At 41.5% G+C, this 21077-nt stretch overlaps 1 protein-coding gene across 2 annotated transcripts in view; it reads left to right on the top strand.

Annotated features, from left to right (window-relative positions):
• The window catches only part of zcchc7 (zinc finger, CCHC domain containing 7), a 169431-nt gene that overhangs the window by 29775 nt on the left and 118579 nt on the right, over nucleotides 1-21077 (top strand). The window lies entirely within an intron of this gene.

Genomic DNA, 21077 nt, shown 5'->3' with positions numbered 1-21077 from the left:
GTTGAAACCTTTTTAAATCTTAGACAAACGAAACACTTTGCTTTCATGAAATATTGTAAGCCGTCATTTGAGGCTTTATAAAAGCAGCACAATGAACACAAATCTGTCAGTGCCGAGTCCGACCTCATCTTAAATAACGAACAGCATTGCTTGTTGTAATTAACAAAGAGAGGCAGAGTTGATTTTGCAAAAAAATAAAAAAGATCATATATATTTTCTATTTTTTATTCTTTTAATAATCGAATTTTATTTTCATATTCGAATCCCATGCCCATCGAACGAAGCTTCGAAGTATTTAAGACAGCCCTACTTTCAACACAACAATACAAACCGGTACCTGGGAATAGATACTATCTGGTTAATTTAAAATAACTGGTTAACCGGCTAACCAGATATCCTTGCACATCCCTAATGTGTACATTTGTGTGGAATTGGTAGTTTGGAAGCAATTGGTGTGTATAGTTTAAGTCATTCAGAGCACTTAGTTGTCCTGCAGTACATTGATGAAGAGTGGGTCTGGAGAAGTGGTGTATTCTGTGAGCAAGAGGTGTGTGCATTTCTGTGTGAGAGCTCATCAATGCATGCACGCGTGGTGTGGTGTATGTATGCGTTTGTTTACGTTTGCATGCTGTTAGCATTCCCTCCACTCCGTGCAGGCGTGCACTTGCTTGCTTCTCTGATGCATCTTTAAGCATATGTGTGTGTGTGCATTTATATGTTTCTATGAGAGTGTGTATGTATACTGTGTGTTTATGAAGTAGTGGGTTCTAATCAGCATGCATGTGTACATACACACACATAGCAACAATTGTAACGCTAATGCCAAAAACAAACACATGGAAAGACAACAAGGCAGGGAGAGAGGGATGGGGGGGGGGGGGGAGTAATCAGAAAAATGAATAAAAATGTTCCCTGCAAATCTCTCCAGATCAACACATTATCTTAACCTGCAGTCTCAGCAACCTCTCCAACCTCTCTCTCTTTCTCTCTCTTCCCCCAACCTCCCTCTCTTTCCTACCTAACCCTCCCCATCTCATTCTTTCATCCTATTTTCTCTATTGTGTCTCTCTCTCTCTCTCTCTCTCTCTCTCTCTCTCTGTTTCTTCCTCATTTGAATTTCCCTTGGCTGACGTTTCTGCAAGAGTGCTCCTGCTCACTACCGCCTACACACACACACACACACACACACACACACACACACACACACACACACACACACACACACACACACACACATACACACACACACACGGATGGGGTAATGGAGGAGAGGGGGTAGCTAGGGTACAGGCTCTAGGTTTGGCCTGGATTTGGGAGGCAAGAAGGATTTTGGAGGTCTCTCTCTCTCTCTCTCTCTCTCTCTCTCTCTCTCTCTCTCTCTCTCTCTCTCTCTCTCTCGTCTGGCCTCTGTGATCTTTGGAGCTTGACCTCATGTCTGCACACGGGGGGTCATGGGGTGTAGGGTGGGGTGGGGCTGGGGTGGTATGAGGCTTAAAGAGGAGAGGGGTGTCTTTATAAAAGACAGTGAGAATAAAGGAGATTTTAGGAGGGGCTTCTATAATCTGGAGCAGTCTCCTCCTCACCTCTCTTCTTCTCTCCTCCTCTCCCTCTCCTCTCCTCTCCTCCCCATCTCTCCCCTCCTCGCCTTTCCCTACTTCCTCCTCTCTTTCCCTCGCCTTCCCTACTTCATCTCTTTTTTCCTCTCATCTCCTCTCCTTCCATACCTCCTCTCCTCTCCTCTAGTCCTCTCTGGGTTTGATAAACACTTACTGGGAAATCAGCCCTACTCATAATTTTTCCCAGATAAAAAGGAAGTTATGTGGAGAGGAAGGGACAACAGAGACTACCACTTGAGTGAAGTGTGTGTGTGTTTGTTTCTGTGTGTGGTTCTTCATGTATGTGTGTGTCTGCCTGTCTGGCTGTGGCTGCCTGCGTGTGTGTGTGTATGTATGTGCACGTGCACACACACCACAGATGTGTATGTCTGTTTGTGCGTGTGCATGCGTGCAGTAACAGGTTTACACTGCAGTGACTAATAGTATTTGTACGCCTAAAACCCATTTCGGCATCACCATCAAATCACATTCACTACACTCACTCTCTCTCTCTCTCTCTCTCTCTCTCTCTCTCTCTCTCTCTCTCTCTCTCTCTCTCTCTCTCTCTCTCTCTCTCCTCCCCTCCAGATTATTGAATCCTACCATGCTCCTCTCTCTCTTGTCTCTTCCACTCTCTCTCTTTATGTCTCTCTTTCTCACACACAGTGTCACTCTTTCTCACACACAGTGTCAGTGTTGTTCACACACATCCTCACACTTTTTACAATCTAATCTTTCCTCACACAGGCTTTTATCCAAGTACACAGGCATAAATACCACACACACACACACACACACACACACACACACACACACACACACACACACACACACACACACACACACACACACACACACACACACAGTAGCTCTCTGTGTCACCTGCTATCAGGAGCAGCTGTTGGTTGGCTGAGTGCATGGGGACGGACAAGGAGGAGGAGACGAGCAATAAGAGATAGAGAGACACAGAGAGAGAGACAGAGACACAGAGAGAAAGAGGGAGACAGACAGATAGATAGAGAGAGACACAGACACACACACAGAGAGAGAGACACACTAGAGACGGAGACATGGAGAGAGACAGACAGAGCGAGAGAGGACAGACGGAGATGGAGAGAGTGATAGAGAGCTTCACCCCGGCAGCAGCAGCCAGATGGAACAGGAAGAGAAAATAAGTGCTTCCCAAAAAAACAGCTCAGTGCCTCTCCCACTCTGGGAGGTGTGTTATGTGTGTGTGTGCGTGTGAATGAGTTTGGTGGTAGGGCGGGGAGTGTTGGGGCTAAACTTGAATTATAATGGTTAAACCTCGCTCACTGGTCACATGTTTTTTTTTTCTCTCTTTTTTTCAACCCCCATTCTCTCTCTTTTTGTCCCTTCAGTCTTGGTCAGTGCACACACCAAACTTTGTTTGAGGCTTAGAGAGTCTGCTTTGGCTTTGCTATTGGGGTGGCCGATCAAATCAGTGTGTATGTGTGCATCTTTCAGGGAAAGTCTGGTGACAGTAGGTAGTTAGAGGTTAGGTCTAGGTTAGGTTAGGTCTCTTTCTCCTACAAGAGGAAGGTAAGCTCTCGTCTCGTGTCTTCTCCTCTCATCTCCTCTCCTTTCCTCCCCTGTATTGATATGAGACCTGTATTGGTGCCCTCTCCTCTCCTCTCCTCTCCTCTCCTCTCCTCTCCTCCTCTCCTCTCCTCTCCTCTCCTCTCCTCTCCTCTCCTCTCCTCTCCTCTCCTCTCCTCTAGTGATATGAGACCTGTATTGGTGCCCTCTCTCCTCTCCTCTCCTCTCCTCATCCTCATCCTCTCCTCTCCTCTCCTCTCCTCTCCTCTCCCTCTCCTCTCCTCTCTCTCCTCTCCTCTCCTCTACTTACCTGTAGTGATAGGAGGCCTGTATTGGTGCCTTTCTCCCCCTCCCCTCCTCCTCCTCTCCTCACATGTAGTGATAGGAGGCCTGTATTGGTGCCCTTCTCCCATCCTCTCCTCTCCTTACCTGTAGTGATAGGAGGCCTGTATTGGTCTCCTCTCCTCTCTCCTCTCCTCTCTCCTCTCCTCTCCTCTCCCTCTCCTCTCCTCTCCTCTCCTCTCCTCTCCTCTCCTCTCCTCTCCTCTCCTCTCCTCTCCTCTCCTCTCCTCTCCTTACCTGTAGTGATATAGGAGGCCTGTATTGGTGCCTTCTCTCCTCTCCTCTCCTCTCCTCTCCTCTCCTCTCCTCTCCTCTCCTCTCCCCCTCCTCTCCTCTCCTCTCTTCTCTCCTCTCCTCTTCTTACCTGTAGTGATAGGAAGCCTGTATTGGTGCCTTCTCCTCTCCTGCATACATAGATTTGTGTGATTGAATGAGTGATTGAGAGAATGAGAGGGAAAGCATGCGTTTTCAATAGGAGGTAAATGTAAGCCTCTGTTCCTTGCCTTCTGCCTATTGAGGTGTGTGTATGTGGGGATGGCTGCGCCATTGAGAGGGAGTCCTTGGTAGACGTTTGTGTTATGAAGCCTTTTATGCCTTAAATTGGTTTACCTGATATCAAATGGATACAGTAAGAATTGAGAGTTGAACTATATCGGCATATGGATTTTATTGAGGGCATTGGGATGGTGTGATGAGATTACAATGGTATGTGGGGTAGAAATATGCTGTGTGTGTGTGTGTGTGTGTGTGTGTGTGTGCTGTGTGTGTGTGTGTGTGTGTGTGTGTGTGTGTGTGTGTGTGTGTGTGTGTGTGTGTGTGTGTGTGTGTGTGTGTGTGTGTGTGTGTGTGTGTGTGTGTGTGTGTGTGTGTGTGTGTGTGTGTGTGTGTGTGTGTGTGTGTGTGTGTGTGTGTGTGTGTGGGCGGAGCAGGAGGGGGGGCATGGATAGGATCAGCTCTTATCTTGGCTGCCCAGTGCCACACGAGGTATAACGCCACACCCACACTACCACACAACGTGTTTGAACAGGCGAGCGTGTGCACCCCGCGCACACACATACACCCACACCCACCGTGAAATCGCTGTGCCATAGTTTGAGTTGTATTATCTTGTGATTTGTATTCGCTATGTAAATTAGACTAGCCCACTGTAAAGGGATGACGGTAGAGCATGTAAAATTAAAGCACAAGTGAAATAATTGTTATTGCTGTACGCATTCCTTTTTATGTTTATTTTATAAACACTCTTTATATAGTATACGAAACGGCTTCAATGTAATGTCATTTAATGTCGTACTAAATCGTTCACTGTGAGAAGTCTTTCTGAATCCAATATTTGGCTTGAATTCATGTTTCCTTTTTATTGACGTGTGGAATCTTTTGATCCTCTCCTGAGTCCGCTCACTGTTAACCAGCCGGTTTCTGATCGTATTGGCCCGAGGGCCCCGTGTGGCTTTCCGAGGGCCCCGTGTGGCTTTGAAAATTGCAATTTAACGCGGTGCTATTGATTGTATATGGAATTGTTTGTGAAATTGTTACCTTTTGATTAGGTTCGCCATGAACTGTGCTTGATTTTGTTGAATTTTTTGTCAGGGTTAAAATTGTATTTCCTCCCTCTCCTCGCGTGTTTCTCATTCGTCCTTTTATTTAATTTTTTTATGTTGTTGCCGGGGAGAGCAGAGCCTGCTGGTGACCTGTTACTGTGCTGCGAGACTTATTTTACTTTGTTCCAACCACTCATCTGTTTTGCACTCCTAATGGGTAAAGAATCACAGACGGTCACAACAGTCACTCCTAACGGGTAAAGAATCACAGACGGACACAACAGTCACTCCTAACGGGTAAAGAATCACAGACGGACACAACATTCACTCCTAACGGGTAAAGAATCACGGACGGACACAACAGTCACTCCTAACGGGTAAAGAATCACAGACGGACACAACAGTCACTCCCAACGGGTAAAGAATCACAGACGGTCACAACAGTCACTCCTAACGGGTAAAGAATCACAGACGGTCACAACAGTCACTCCTAACGGGTAAAGAATCACAGACGGACACAACAGTCACTCCTAACGGGTAAAGAATCACAGACGGACACAACAGTCACTCCTAACGGGTAAAGAATCACAGACGGACACAACAGTCCCTCCTAACGGGTAAAGAATCACAGACGGTCACAACAGTCCCTCCTAACGGGTAAAGAATCACGGACAGACAGACACAACAGCACTGTCAGTTTTAGCTGAACAGAAATGTGATGAATGGACAGAAAGACAGACCTACATGGAGTGCAAGAGAGAGAGAGATGAGAGTATGTAAGCTAAACTGGAAGAGACAGGCTTTGAAAAGGATCGGCCACGCTGCAGCTGTTGGTCAGGGCTGGTGGTCCCTGGTCAGATATCTGGCAGCGCTGGGTATCTAGCGTTTCTATCACTTTACCTCCACACCTCCCTGCCTGGGATCCAAACCTGGCTGACAGGCCCGTCTTACCGTGTCTGTCTGGACTTTACCCACTATCGCCTCCAATGGCGTGTTGAAATACAAGACCATCGATGTAGCTTTTGTCTGTACAGCCGACTGTGTTGTGTGTAGCGGCCTTGTTTCAGATTAGTAACGGTTCAGCCAGGTTTGAATTGAGACAATATTATTACTCACTTTTTAATGATGATTTCGGCCCCAATTATTTTCAAACTGTGATGGTTCTACTACAGAACTCTATATACAGTCGAGTTCTATTTGATCTTAACTTCAGGAGTGATCAGGTCAACCGAACAAGTGACATAAAACAATTTTGAAAAGATTTTATACAATGGTTGAAATGTGTCTCGCCCCACAGGATAGAGCTGCTATTGAACAAACTAACATCGTAGTCTACTCTTCATTGAATATATATATATATATATTTTTTTCACTCTGTACTGTACCAGTCGTTTTGGCACGTTGGTTCCAAGTCATTCTTCTTGCGATACAAAAATCACTGTGCCGTTTTTCTTTTCATACTCTTTAACCGTTACTGAAAAATGTGGCAGTTACTTTCTGCTGATTCACCATAGGATTACCATAGGCTTCTATTGTATTTGAAAATGTGTGTTAAACATCACATTAAACCTTTAAAGCCACCACATCTGACTAAAACGCCATGCTAACATCCAAGGTGCATTTATCTTCCTGAAAAGTCTTGTTTTTTCCTCCTGAAAAGTTGCTCTACACATTTTCAGATATACTTAAGCCAATGGCAGTGGTGTATCGGTGGGAAAATAACTACCAAATATTTCGGTAATGGTCAAAGATTATGGCAAAAAAAACAGCACAGTGAATTTTATATCAAGGCAGGAATGACTTGTAACCCACATGTCAAAAAGACTGGTATGGTCCTTTAATTTCACATAGTCGACCACCAATAGCTGCTGCCAATCTTCCTTTTGTTTACGCTAAGCCTTTCGGCAGATGTTCTTGTACTGTATGTTGCCGTCTTAGGCCCAAGATAACTTTATCTGGAAAAGACAAACCGCTCACGTCTGAAAATAATCGCCATCAAAATAATCTATGAAAATCGTTCTGTATTATTATTTTTTCTCTCTCTGGAAACTCGAGACTAAAAAGGCTCCCTAACATCTGTTATTGTGGCTGTAGGTGCTCATTTGTATCAGCACAGGCGTTTGTTCTGCACAGGTTGGTGGTGAGCATTTAAATATAATTGAAATGAAAACATTTCTGTTAGACTCTCCCACACACATAAACTCACCAATCATCTGTGAACCAACACCCTAAAATCACATTATAGCGCTCGAGTTGCACTTAAATTTAACTTGAGGAAATATTCTTTAATAAGAGATAAGATAAGATAAGATATTCCTTTATTGATCCCCTTGGGGAAATTCAGGCAGCATAGCAGCATGGGGGAAGGGGGGGGGGGGGTACAGGTAGTAAAAACAACACAAGCAGTGTAAACAAATAGGTAAATATAATTTACTATCTAACTAACTGAAATATATATTCACAGTGTCACATAAGGTGCAGTATGCATAAGGTAGTGTTATAATTTACTATCTAACTAACTGAAATATACATTATCCACAGTATCACAGTATCCACATAAGGTGCAGTATGCCTAAGGTAGTGTTATTGTCCTCCTTGGGTTCCTATTAGTTCTAGGTCAATGTCTGGCAGCAGTCGCTGCCCACTGTTGTGGAACCTGATGGCCGCTGGTATGAAGGACTGTCCGAGGCGGTTAGTTGAGTGTCGGGGGGGGGGGGGGGGGGGGGGGTGGGGGTGGGTATGAGTCTGTGGCTGAACGTGCTTCTCATACTTCTAATACTAGTACCCATTCCCTTGGATTTTTATTAATTAATAAATCTTTTCTTTTTTCATTCTGAGGAATTGAGTCTTTATACTCTGATTATAATCACATTATTTGTAGGTAATGTTTTTGTCTGGTGGAAAGTTGTTTGAATGAAACTGAATATGAAGGATGGTTCAGAGTGCGCTTCTATGTGTGTGTGTGTGTGTGTGTGTGTGTGTGTGCGTGTGCATGTATGTGCATGCGTGTCAGTCTCAGCTCAGTCTCACCGCGGCTGAGGTGAGCCCAATAACCATGCCCTGGCCCACTGGAACAAAGTTTCACCTTTTTTTTTGTTCAGAATAAAAAAAATTGGCCTGTTGTTGAAATGAAACTCATAATGTTACTCATAGGGTATTGATGCAGTTCTAATGCATGGTGATTTATTGATTTGATCTGATTTAATGCTGAATGGCTCAGAATAATGTGTGTTTTCTTTCTTCTTCTTTTTTTTACAACACGCAAACGCGCGCACACACATTTATTCTGACTGTAGCCTCAAGCAAGGTGTAATAACCTGGAGAGCAGAGGGTCCCTACTGTACCTCAAAGCGTGTGCGTGCGGGTGTGCCAGGATCACAGGCTTCTTTAACCTTTATTTAAGCACAATGTCCCATTGAGATCAAGAATCTCTTTTCTAAAGAGACCTGCAGTAGACATTGTGCCCTGAAGCTATGAGAAAAGACATCATGTAGCAGAATACGCACACACACACACACACACACACACACACACACACACACAGTGTTTCCTCTACATTCATCCATCGCAGCAGGAACATGACCATCACAGCTGGATATTTGGAAAAACAAAATAAGTAGTGCTTTAATCTTAATCAAGTGTCCAACTCTGAACGGTTTTAGTGATACAACCTGCACTACAACCAACACCAAGGGATGGATGTCACCCCCTGCCACCACCACTATCTAGAATTGCACGGCACTTTGACACACATCATGCTCATACTGGGGTAGCCTAACTGGAGGTGCATCTATTTTAGTCTATATTATACCTCCTTGTATGGATATTTTAGTCTATATTATACCTCCTTGTATGGATATTTTTGTCTATATTATACCTCCTTGTACGGATATTTTAGTCTACATTATACCTACTTGTATGGATATTTTAGTCTATATTATACCTTGTATGGATATTTTTGTCTATATTATACCTTGTATGGATATTTAGTCTATATTATACCTCCTTGTATGGATATTTTAGTCTATATTATACCTCCTTGTATGGATATTTTAGTCTATATTATACCTTGTATGGATATTTAGTCTATATTATACCTCCTTGTATGGATATTTTAGTCTATGGATATTTTAGTCTATATTATACCTTCTTGTATGGATATCTTAGTCTATATTATACCTCCTTGTATGGATATTTTAGACAATATCATACGCCTTGTATCGACATTTTTGTCTATTATACCTCCTTGTATGGATATTTAGTCTATATTATACCTCCTTGTATGGATATTTAGTCTATATTATACCTCCTTGTATATGGATATTTTAGTCTATATTATACCTCCTATGGATATTTTAGTCTATATTATACCTCCTATGGATATTTATTTATCTATTATACCCCTTACTTCTCTTTGACCTTTTACTCAGATTTACCCCCCGGCCCCATCTCTCCCCTCTTCCTTCAGTGGCGTTTTCTATATTATACAATGTTATTGATCTATCTCAAACCCGCCCTCTTTTCTTGCAACAGTTGTGATTGGAGGATAAAGAAAATAAAAAAATGTCTTGTCTTGTTCGTTAGGTATACATCCAGTTCATTATGTATGTCCTGTATGTTAAAGGAAGTGTAAATAAGATTACCATATTCTCCAGAGTTCTGCACCGTGGGTTCATCGCATGCTGCTTATCCTTGCACTGCGCTGCGAGCTACTCGTAGATATGATTTAACCATTAAGTAGACTTGCTAGCTAGTTGGCCTTCTTGCCATCAGTGTTGAGGCTGCGTAAACAGGGGCCACAGAAAGATTTAGGAAGGAGGGAGGGATGGAGGGGATGGGACAGACGGGTGGAAAAAAATGTCAATTACAAATAATAATCATTATAATTAAGCAATCACTTAATAGGAAATCAAATTATTGTGGGGCGAACAGTGGGAGAGAGGGACCTCCCATGGGACTGTATTAATTTCTGGTCTCTTATTTGGCCTCAGAACTTTCTTTTATTGTCTTCCCCTCTGTGTTCTGGCGGGTGGGGGTTGGTGTTGAGAGGGCTTTATTAACTGGTAGCCTAAGGTGCTGATATTTTGGGGGGATGAGGGAAGGGTTTGGAGGGATAGATGGATATTAATATTAATAGGTTTTAGGGATGAGGAACGGGGTGGGGGCGTGAAGGGGGCTGGGGGGGGGGGGCGGGCGGGCAACGGGCAGTCATGGATCCACAAAATCACCCCCACCCCCATTCATTTTTTTTCTTTTTTTTCAAACTCCTCTTGCTGTCTCATTCAATCTCTCTCTGTCTCTCTCTCTCCAGCCAAGGGTAAAAGTTGTTTTGAAATCACAAGTTCAGTTTAAGTACACACACACACACACACACGCACACACACGCACACACACACACACGCACACACACACACACACGCACACACACACACACACACACACACACACACACACACACACACACACACACACACACACACACACATATACACACTTACATTCTGGGTACAGTTGCCCCAGTATGCAAAGGAGTATGTTTTTCAGAAGGTCCCAGAGGGTACCACAGTCTGTGTGATTCTTGGCAATACACCACACACACACGCTCGCTTGTGTATGCACGCGCACACACACACACACACACACACACACACACACACACACACACACACACACACACACACACACACACACACACACAGTTGTGTGCCTGTTCAGTCTGTGTGTCTGTGGCCATTCCAAAGCTTCTCCCCATGTCTCTTAATTAAGGAGTGAGTCAGACAGAGAGCAGCTGGTCGGGTTCTCATCACACCTTCAATCAACCCATCCATCCTTCCTTCTTTCATTCATCCATCCATCTTTCCTTCATCCATCTATCTTTACTTCATCCATCCATCCATCCATCCATCCATCCATCCATCCATCCATCCATCCATCCATCCATCCATCCATCTTTCCCTCATCCATCCATCCTTCATCAGGGATGTCCTGATACCAGTATCTGTATACTGATACTGTGCTTGTGTACTCTTACTCGGATACTACTACTCAGTGCCATGTTTGTTTAGAAAAACACAACATTTTATGTTAAAGATTTTATTATATTTATATTATTTTAACTCAAAATGTCAGCAACAGCGTCATGTTGTATATTTAATGTTACAGTCAGAAAGTGAGGAACATCTGATGAAAATACAACATGTTTTCAAAGTAATTGTTAGAACTGTAATGGTATCATTAAGTACTCATATCAGTACTCTGTTAGAACTGTAATGGTATCATTAAGTAGTACTCATATCAGTACTCTGTTAGAACTGTAATGGTATCATTAAGTAGTACTCATATCAGTACTCTGTTAGAACTGTAATGGTATCATTAAGTACTCATATCAGTACGCTGTTAGAACTGTAATGGTATCATTAAGTACTCATATCAGTACTCTGTTAGAACTGTAATGGTATCATTAAGTACTCATATCAGTACGCTGTTAGAACTGTAATGGTATCATTAAGTACTCATATCAGTACTCTGTTAGAACTGTAATGGTATCATTATGTACTCATATCAGTACTCTGTTAGAACTGTAATGGTATCATTATGTACTCATATCAGTACTCTGTTAGAACTGTAATGGTATCATTAAGTACTCATATCAGTACTCTGTTAGAACTGTAATGGTATCATTAAGTACTCATATCAGTACGCTGTTAGAACTGTAATGGTATCATTAAGTACTCATATCAGTACTCTGTTAGAACTGTAATGGTATCATTAAGTACTCATATCAGTACGCTGTTAGAACTGTAATGGTATCATTAAGTACTCATATCAGTACGCTGTTCGAACTGTAATGGTATCATTAAGTACTCATATCAGTACTCTGTTAGAACTGTAATGGTATCATTAAGTAGTACTCATATCAGTACTCTGTTAGAACTGTAATGGTATCATTAAGTACTCATATCAGTACTCTGTTAGAACTGTAATGGTATCATTATGTACTCATATCAGTACTCTGTTAGAACTGTAATGGTATCATTAAGTACTCATATCAGTACTCTGTTAGAACTGTAAATCAGGGAACAAACTTAACTTTTTGACTTACCAGCCATTTGGCTGGTAGATTTTTAAAAGTACCAGCCGGGCAGATTTTTTACTAGCCAAAAATTATAAATAGCTTTAGTATATCGCCATGTGTTATTATTACATATAATACTCTCATATGCTATTTTCAATTAATATCATAAACAACATAAAGAATATTAGCATAATTTTGAGTGGACTGAAGGAATGAGTCAGCGTTAATAGTTTTAAATGCAAATAATTTATTGAAACATAGAAGTGGGGTCGGGACACACACACACACACTGTGTTTCAACTCACCACCCCCGCATCATATTGTAGTCCGTCTTCAAACTTCCACTCCTCTCAAAACTTTTTATATTTGAATCAACATTATCTGTCCATCCTCAGTAATCCTCAGTTTATATACTCCTGTCCTGAGTCCTGACTAGTGACTCCGTCGTCTTTCCAAACGCACACACACACACACAGGGAAGGGGAGAGTGCCCCCCCCCCATTTCCCTTTCCTCAGTGCTGTTTACTGTGGCTCTGCCTCTTCTGATCATCAGGATTAGCTTGTTAGCTGACGTTAACGTTGTAGTGATTGGTACATAAACGTTAATTTCGGGCGATGTGGGCATAAAGGAATGGCGACGGTGCAAAGCATGTAGCTGCATTGGACTCGTTGTGAGAAGAAAAAAACATCAGACTTATTTCGCGTCTGTAGGCGAACTGCTGTGTTAACGCTGCTCTGTTTACAACGCTGCTCTGTTTTCAAGAAACAACACGGACTGGGCGGATATCATATGACTCGCGGAGTTGCTAGAGGGTTTTCAAAATAAGAGTATCATTAACCTGAACGTTGCTAGCTGCCGGAGCCCAGATATTATGACTGAAGCTGCGCTTGGGGCGGCAATGAGACCCGCACAGGATTTTCAAAATAAGAGTATCGATATGAATTACACGCCAGCTGGCGGGCAGACTATTATTTTTAGACGCCAGACGGTAAATCTACACGCATTTGGCGATGGGCGCCCAGTTATTTTGTTCCCTGACTGTAATGGTATCATTAAGTACTCATATCAGTACTCTGTTAGAAATGTAATGGTATCATTAAGTACTCATATCAGTACTCTGTTAGAAATGTAATGGTATCATTAAGTACTCATATCAGTACTCTATCGGCTATCGGCAAGTACCCACATTGTGTCTATCCCTCCATCTCTCTTCCTTAGCTTTCCTGTCATTCATCCATCCACTATCTTTCCATACCTCTTAACACTTTGAGTGCCAACGACGAGAATTCTCGTTATTTCATGCCAACCGTTCAGTGCCAACGACGAGAAATCTCGTTATTAATCGTTATATTTTTTATTATCGATTTCCATTCATTTTTGATCAATCTAGCCTCACGTTACCACTGGGACTCTCTCTGAGCTCGAACAGGGAAAATACTAGGGATGCACCGAATATTCGGCCGCCGATAATTATCGGCCGAAAATGGTCAAAAAGGCTTTTTCGGCTTTCGGCCGAAAGGGTTTTAGCACCGAAAATATATCACTGAATGTCAAAGAACAGGGTTACGTAACGTTCATAACCTAAAGTGTTGTTGTGATGACGTAATCAAAACGCGCAACGTGTACCGTGAGCTGTTTGGCAGCTCTTCCTGCATTCTGCAGCCTGTGATAACTAACTCCTCTTGGGAGTTGCGCTGTTTCTATAAACTCCGCGAGCAACGCATCCAATAAATGCGTCTTTAACATGCTTTATATCCTTGCCATTACTATATGCCCGTCGCGGTTAAACGTTAGCGTTAAGCTAGCTAACGCTTCCATTCCTCTTTGACCAGTCTCTCGTAAGCTACGTCATCCCCCGCTAAGAGTCATGGGAGATGTAGTAAATACAACAGTCCTGTGTGTGTGTCTTTATGCAGATCGTTATGCAGTTTTAAAGCACCTTGGCTTTGTTCTGAATGCACTTTGTTGTAGTTATCCTACAGAGAAAAGAAAATGCACTTGACTTTAATGCACATTTTGTTGTATGCAAAGAGAAAATGTTTAAATTGTACAATCTTTCAGCAGTCAGTCTGGAATTAACACTTTAACTGCCAATGACGAGTTAGGACGTCTTTCCTAGCCATGCTCAAGTTGCCAAGGACGGCGTAACTCGTCTTTGATATCAATATTTCAAAAATCTGTGATTGGAATCATATTTTCCATCCGCAGCCCTGAGACCCACCAAAAAGCCCCACTCAACCCTCTAGCGGTTCAAGAGCGCCATCTGGTGGCCGATCGGCGCAATCGCCAAATAGGAAGTCATGTGGATGAAGTGATGATCACCCATATTACTTCCGGGCACTCGCTATAGGTCCCGGGATTCGAGCTCGACACAATACATAGCGATCCGTTGCCAATAACTCGATAAACAACATGATTTGGACGTATATACTATTATACAACCTGGAAATGGACCGGGTATTTCGACATCCCATAATGGAAAACTGTCTACTCCACGCTGATCGCCCAACGGCCCGAGGAGACTGGGGTGAGTTTTAGCGTGTAAAATTACCGTCTTCGATACTAACTGCTATGATGAACATTTGACCCACATTAGATGAATGGTATAACGCTGCCCACGGAATTATAAACGCCCCCTCGGCCATCGGGTCAACATCAGATGACGTGTAGTAACTTCCAGAAGTACGTGCAGTTTGAATTTTGTTATATCGAGCCGATTGCTATCAAACTGTATTTCATCATCAATATAATGCATTTGGGGCTATAGATCACGTTCTGGAGAAAGCTGCAGAAAGAGATGAAAACATACTTATACTTTAGACCATATTTTAGTATGAATATGTGAATGAAAAGAGTTAAACATTGCTACACAATAAACATTACATATAGGACATTGAATGGGCCCTAATAATGGCAATCTAGCAATAGAATCTAAAAAGTTATAGCCCTGCAAAGAAGGGGAACTTCTCCATAGACAAATAGAGCTGGCAACCCATGGTATATCATGAATTTAACCTCCGGCACCCATAGTGTTAATGTATGCATTCAAAAGTGCTGAATAAATGTTTTATGGGCCCATAATAGTGATTATTAATATTATTTAAGTTAAGTTTTGCCATAATCATGTCTTTTGCCATAATCGGGTAGCAAAAAAAAAGAAATTAAGAAAATACATTATATATATATTAATCATTTTCGGCCTTTCGGCATTAACTTTTTGACTTACCAGCCATTTGGCTGGTAGATTTTTAAAAGTACCAGCTGGGCAGATTTTTTACTAGCCAAAAATTATAAATAGCTTTTTAGTATATCGCCATGTGTTATTATTACATATAATACTCTCATATGCTATTTTCAATTAATATCATAAACAACATAAAGAATATTAGCATAATTTTGAGTGGACTGAAGGAATGAGTCAGCGTTAATAGTTTTAAATGCAAATAATTTATTGAAACATAGAAGTGGGGACATCGTTACCACTGGGACTCTCTCTGAGCTCGAACAGGGAAAATACTAGGGATGCACCGAATATTCGGCCGCCGATAATTATCGGCCGAAAATGGTCAAAAAGGCTTTTTCGGCTTTCGGCCGAAAGGGTTTTAGCACCGAAAATATATCACTGAATGTCAAAGAACAGGGTTACGTAACGTTCATAACCTAAAGTGTTGTTGTGATGACGTAATCAAAACGCGCAACGTGTACCGTGAGCTGTTTGGCAGCTCTTCCTGCATTCTGCAGCCTGTGATAACTAACTCCTCTTGGGAGTTGCGCTGTTTCTATAAACTCCGCGAGCAACGCATCCAATAAATGCGTCTTTAACATGCTTTATATCCTTGCCATTACTATATGCCCGTCGCGGTTAAACGTTAGCGTTAAGCTAGCTAACGCTTCCATTCCTCTTTGACCAGTCTCTCGTAAGCTACGTCATCCCCCGCTAAGAGTCATGGGAGATGTAGTAAATACAACAGTCCTGTGTGTGTGTCTTTATGCAGATCGTTATGCAGTTTTAAAGCACCTTGGCTTTGTTCTGAATGCACTTTGTTGTAGTTATCCTACAGAGAAAAGAAAATGCACTTGACTTTAATGCACATTTTGTTGTATGCAAAGAGAAAATGTTTAAATTGTACAATCTTTCAGCAGTCAGTCTGCAATTAACACTTTAACTGCCAATGACGAGTTAGGACGTCTTTCCTAGCCATGCTCAAGTTGCCAAGGACGGCGTAACTCGTCTTTGATATCAATATTTCAAAAATCTGTGATTGGAATCATATTTTCCATCCGCAGCCCTGAGACCCACCAAAAAGCCCCACTCAACCCTCTAGCGGTTCAAGAGCGCCATCTGGTGGCCGATCGGCGCAATCGCCAAACAGGAAGTCATGTGGATGAAGTGATGATCACCCATATTACTTCCGGGCACTCGCTATAGGTCCCGGGATTCGAGCTCGACACAATACATAGCGATCCGTTGCCAATAACTCGATAAACAACATGATTTGGACGTATATACTATTATACAACCTGGAAATGGACCGGGTATTTCGACATCCCATAATGGAAAACTGTCTACTCCACGCTGATCGCCCAACGGCCCGAGGAGACTGGGGTGAGTTTTAGCGTGTAAAATTACCATCTTCGATACTAACTGCTATGATGAACATTTGACCCACATTAGATGAATGGTATAACGCTGCCCACGGAATTATAAACGCCCCCTCGGCCATCGGGTCAACATCAGATGACGTGTAGTAACTTCCAGAAGTACGTGCAGTTTGAATTTTTTATATCGAGCCGATTGCTATCAAACTGTATTTCATCATCAATATAATGCATTTGGGGCTATAGATCACGTTCTGGAGAAAGCTGCAGAAAGAGATGAAAACATACTTATACTTTAGACCATATTTTAGTATGAATATGTGAATGAAAAGAGTTAAACATTGCTACACAATAAACATTACATATAGGACATTGAATGGGCCCTAATAATGGCAATCTAGCAATAGAATCTAAAAAGTTATAGCCCTGCAAAGAAGGGGAACTTCTCCATAGACAAATAGAGCTGGCAACCCATGGTATATCATGAATTTAACCTCCGGCACCCATAGTGTTAATGTATGCATTCAAAAGTGCTGAATAAATGTTTTATGGGCCCATAATAGTGATTATTAATATTATTTAAGTTAAGTTTTGCCATAATCATGTCTTTTGCCATAATCGGGTAGCAAAAAAAAAGAAATTAAGAAAATACATTATATATATATAAATATATTAATCATTTTCGGCCTTTCGGCATTAACTTTTTGAGTTACCAGCCATTTGGCTGGTAGATTTTTAAAAGTACCAGCTGGGCAGATTTTTTACTAGCCAAAAATTATAAATAGCTTTTTAGTATATCGCCATGTGTTATTATTACATATAATACTCTCATATGCTATTTTCAATTAATATCATAAACAACATAAAGAATATTAGCATAATTTTGAGTGGACTGAAGGAATGAGTCAGCGTTAATAGTTTTAAATGCAAATAATTTATTGAAACATAGAAGTGGGGACGTCGTTACCACTGGGACTCTCTCTGAGCTCGAACAGGGAAAATACTAGGGATGCACCGAATATTCGGCCGCCGATAATTATCGGCCGAAAATGGTCAAAAAGGCTTTTTCGGCTTTCGGCCGAAAGGGTTTTAGCACCGAAAATATATCACTGAATGTTAAAGAACAGGGTTACGTAACGTTCATAACCTAAAGTGTTGTTGTGATGACGTAATCAAAACGCGCAACGTGTACCGTGAGCTGTTTGGCAGCTCTTCCTGCATTCTGCAGCCTGTGATAACTAACTCCTCTTGGGAGTTGCGCTGTTTCTATAAACTCCGCGAGCAACGCATCCAATAAATGCGTCTTTAACATGCTTTATATCCTTGCCATTACTATATGCCCGTCGCGGTTAAACGTTAGCGTTAAGCTAGCTAACGCTTCCATTCCTCTTTGACCAGTCTCTCGTAAGCTACGTCATCCCCCGCTAAGAGTCATGGGAGATGTAGTAAATACAACAGTCCTGTGTGTGTGTCTTTATGCAGATCGTTATGCAGTTTTAAAGCACCTTGGCTTTGTTCTGAATGCACTTTGTTGTAGTTATCCTACAGAGAAAAGAAAATGCACTTGACTTTAATGCACATTTTGTTGTATGCAAAGAGAAAATGTTTAAATTGTACAATCTTTCAGCAGTCAGTCTGGAATTAATGTATGCATTCAAAAGTGCTGAATAAATGTTTTATGGGCCCATAATAGTGATTATTAATATTATTTAAGTTAAGTTTTGCCATAATCATGTCTTTTGCCATAATCAGGTAGCAAAAAAAAAGAAATTAAGAAAATACATTATATATATATAAATATATTAATCATTTTCGGCCTTTCGGCATTCGGTTTTTGGCCAACTCTTTCCTATTTTCGGTATCGGTTTCGGACAAGAATTTCCCATTCGGTGCATCCCTAGAAAATACCGCCCCTTATCGTCTCCCGGATGATAATGCACCCATTGGATTGGACTGAATGAAAACGCATGGGGAAAAGAAAATCCGTAATCCACATTTTACTTGTCAGGCATGTAATCCGAGCCGATTGCAGTCTTTGTGGCGTGGAATGTGTTTCAAGCACCCAGCGTTGGATCAATAAACGCGATCGATATTTGGAATGGCGATCAGGAATTGGAATAATCTTTTTGGAGAACATCTGATCTGAGGTAAGGAATCTATTTTACCAGTCTTGGGGTAATCAGAGCTTTTTTCACAGATATATCAACGTGTCCCCTATGTGTGTGTGTGTGTGTGCTGATCAGGAAATAAGATAAAAATCGATTTTTCAGCCCGCTTCCCTAGCGTGCATAAGTACACATACTATCGATAATCTAGCGTTTATTTGAAAACGATTCATAAATAGGCCGAAAATTTTCGTTTTTTGTAGGGCTGACCTTCGATTTTTTTTTTGAATTCGAAGCTTCAGGGCCGAAATTCGATTTAAATTCGAAGCTTCGAAATAAAAATAATTTATTTTTTATTTTTAAAGATTTTTACGATTTCTTTTTAATGTTGTGGGACTTTATGTTGTGGGACTTGTACAGCACTTTGTTCAACTTTGTCAGTGCTGTAAAGTTTAAACCTTTTTAAATCTTAGACAAACAAAACACTTTGCTTTCATGAAATATTGTAAGCCGTCATTGAGGCTTTATAAAAGCAGCACAATGAACACATCTGTCGGTGCCGAGTCCGACCTCATCTTAAATAACAAACAGCATTGCTTGTTGTAATTAACCCATTCCCTGCCACCACTTTGATCATCTTATACAATTCTCTGCCAGTACTGTAAGTCTATGGAGATGTTCACCTTCTTTGCAGGGCTATAACTTTTTAAATTGTATTGCTAAATTGACATTACTATGGCCCATTCAACATCGATTATATATCGTTCAGGAATCAGGATGTAGGAACGTTTTACTTTTTCATTCACACATTCATACGAAAATACCGCCTAGAGTATAAATATGTTTTTATCGTTTTCTGCAGTATTTCCTTGAACGTGAGATATAGACATAAATGCATATCAAATGCTGTTTGATACCGATCAACGTTATATTAAAAATTTCAACTGTACATGGTGAACGGAGGGGGGGGGGGTCGTTTATAATTCCGTGACCGACGTTAAATGATTTATGTAGTATGGGTGATATATAGATCAGAGCAGTTTGTATCAAAAATGATAAAGAAAAACGCTGAAACTCACGGCAGCTTCCTCGTAGCGTTGGGCGATGAGAGTGGAGCAACCAGATCCCAGTTATGTGATGTGGATCGATGCGATCCAGTTCCGGTTTGTATAATACTAATATATGCCCAAATCATGTGGATTATTGAGTTATGGCAAAGATCCATATCCACGGTGTGTGTCTTGAGTCCAGGGATGATAAACGAGTGGCCGGACGGAATAGGGAGACCCACCGGTATCACAAGAGATCCACTTCCGGCTGCAACTTGCCGATCAGCCACCAGGTGGCAGTATTGAAGCGTTGCAGAGTTGTGCTGAGTCCCGCAGCATATGACAAGGCTCCGTGAGTGAAATATGAATACCATGGCGAAAATATGAAATATTGATCAGAATCACGTCGTACGCCGTTATTGGCAGAATTCGCATGAACTTGAAACCCCGTCGTACGACGTTATTAGCGGGAAAAGGGTTAACAAAGAGAGGCAGAGTTGATTTTGCAAAAGAAAAAAATCATATATATATATTTTTTTTTACTTATCGAATTTTATTTTCATATTCGAATCCCATGCCCATCGAACGAAGCTTCGAAGCTTCGAAGTATTTAAGACAGCCCTAGTTTTTTGTGTATTCCAGTAAAGGGCGATTCCTGTGGAATCTCTTTTTCTTTCTGGAAATTTCCAAAAACGAGCGTTTTTCAAAATGGTATAAAACGGAAATGTACCGATGAAAAAAACTATCCGTTTCGACAATGTTGACTGCAAGCAAGTCATTGATAAGCGAAGGGCGTATTAGACACATAGCCATAATTTAAGATATAGTTTATGCGTTCGCAAATGTGCTCGCCCTCTCATTGAATAGAGCGCTGGCACTCAAGCGCTATATCGTGCGCCCCCTGCTGGCACTCAAAGTGTTAATATTACACCCCCCCCCTTTAGCTTAGATGTAACCTCTGCTTGAGTGCATTGAATATTACCAGTAGAGATGCATTGCTGTAGTGTGATCAATAAAAGCTAGGGTTTGAATACTGTTTGAATTTACAGCCACACACATTACTACTCTGTATAGATAGACAGTACTACTCTATAGACAGTACTACTCTATAGCCAGTATTACTCTATAGACAGTACTAATATATTAATTAGACAATACTACTCTATAGACAGTACTACTCTATAGACAGTACTACTCTATAGACAGTATTACT

The sequence above is a fragment of the Notolepis coatsorum genome, assembly GCF_963971535.1.
Source record: "Notolepis coatsorum genome assembly, chromosome: 7".
Taxonomy (NCBI): domain Eukaryota; kingdom Metazoa; phylum Chordata; class Actinopteri; order Aulopiformes; family Paralepididae; genus Notolepis; species Notolepis coatsorum.
Note: the sequence above shows the minus strand (reverse complement) of the source record. Positions and strands in the feature narration are given on the sequence as shown.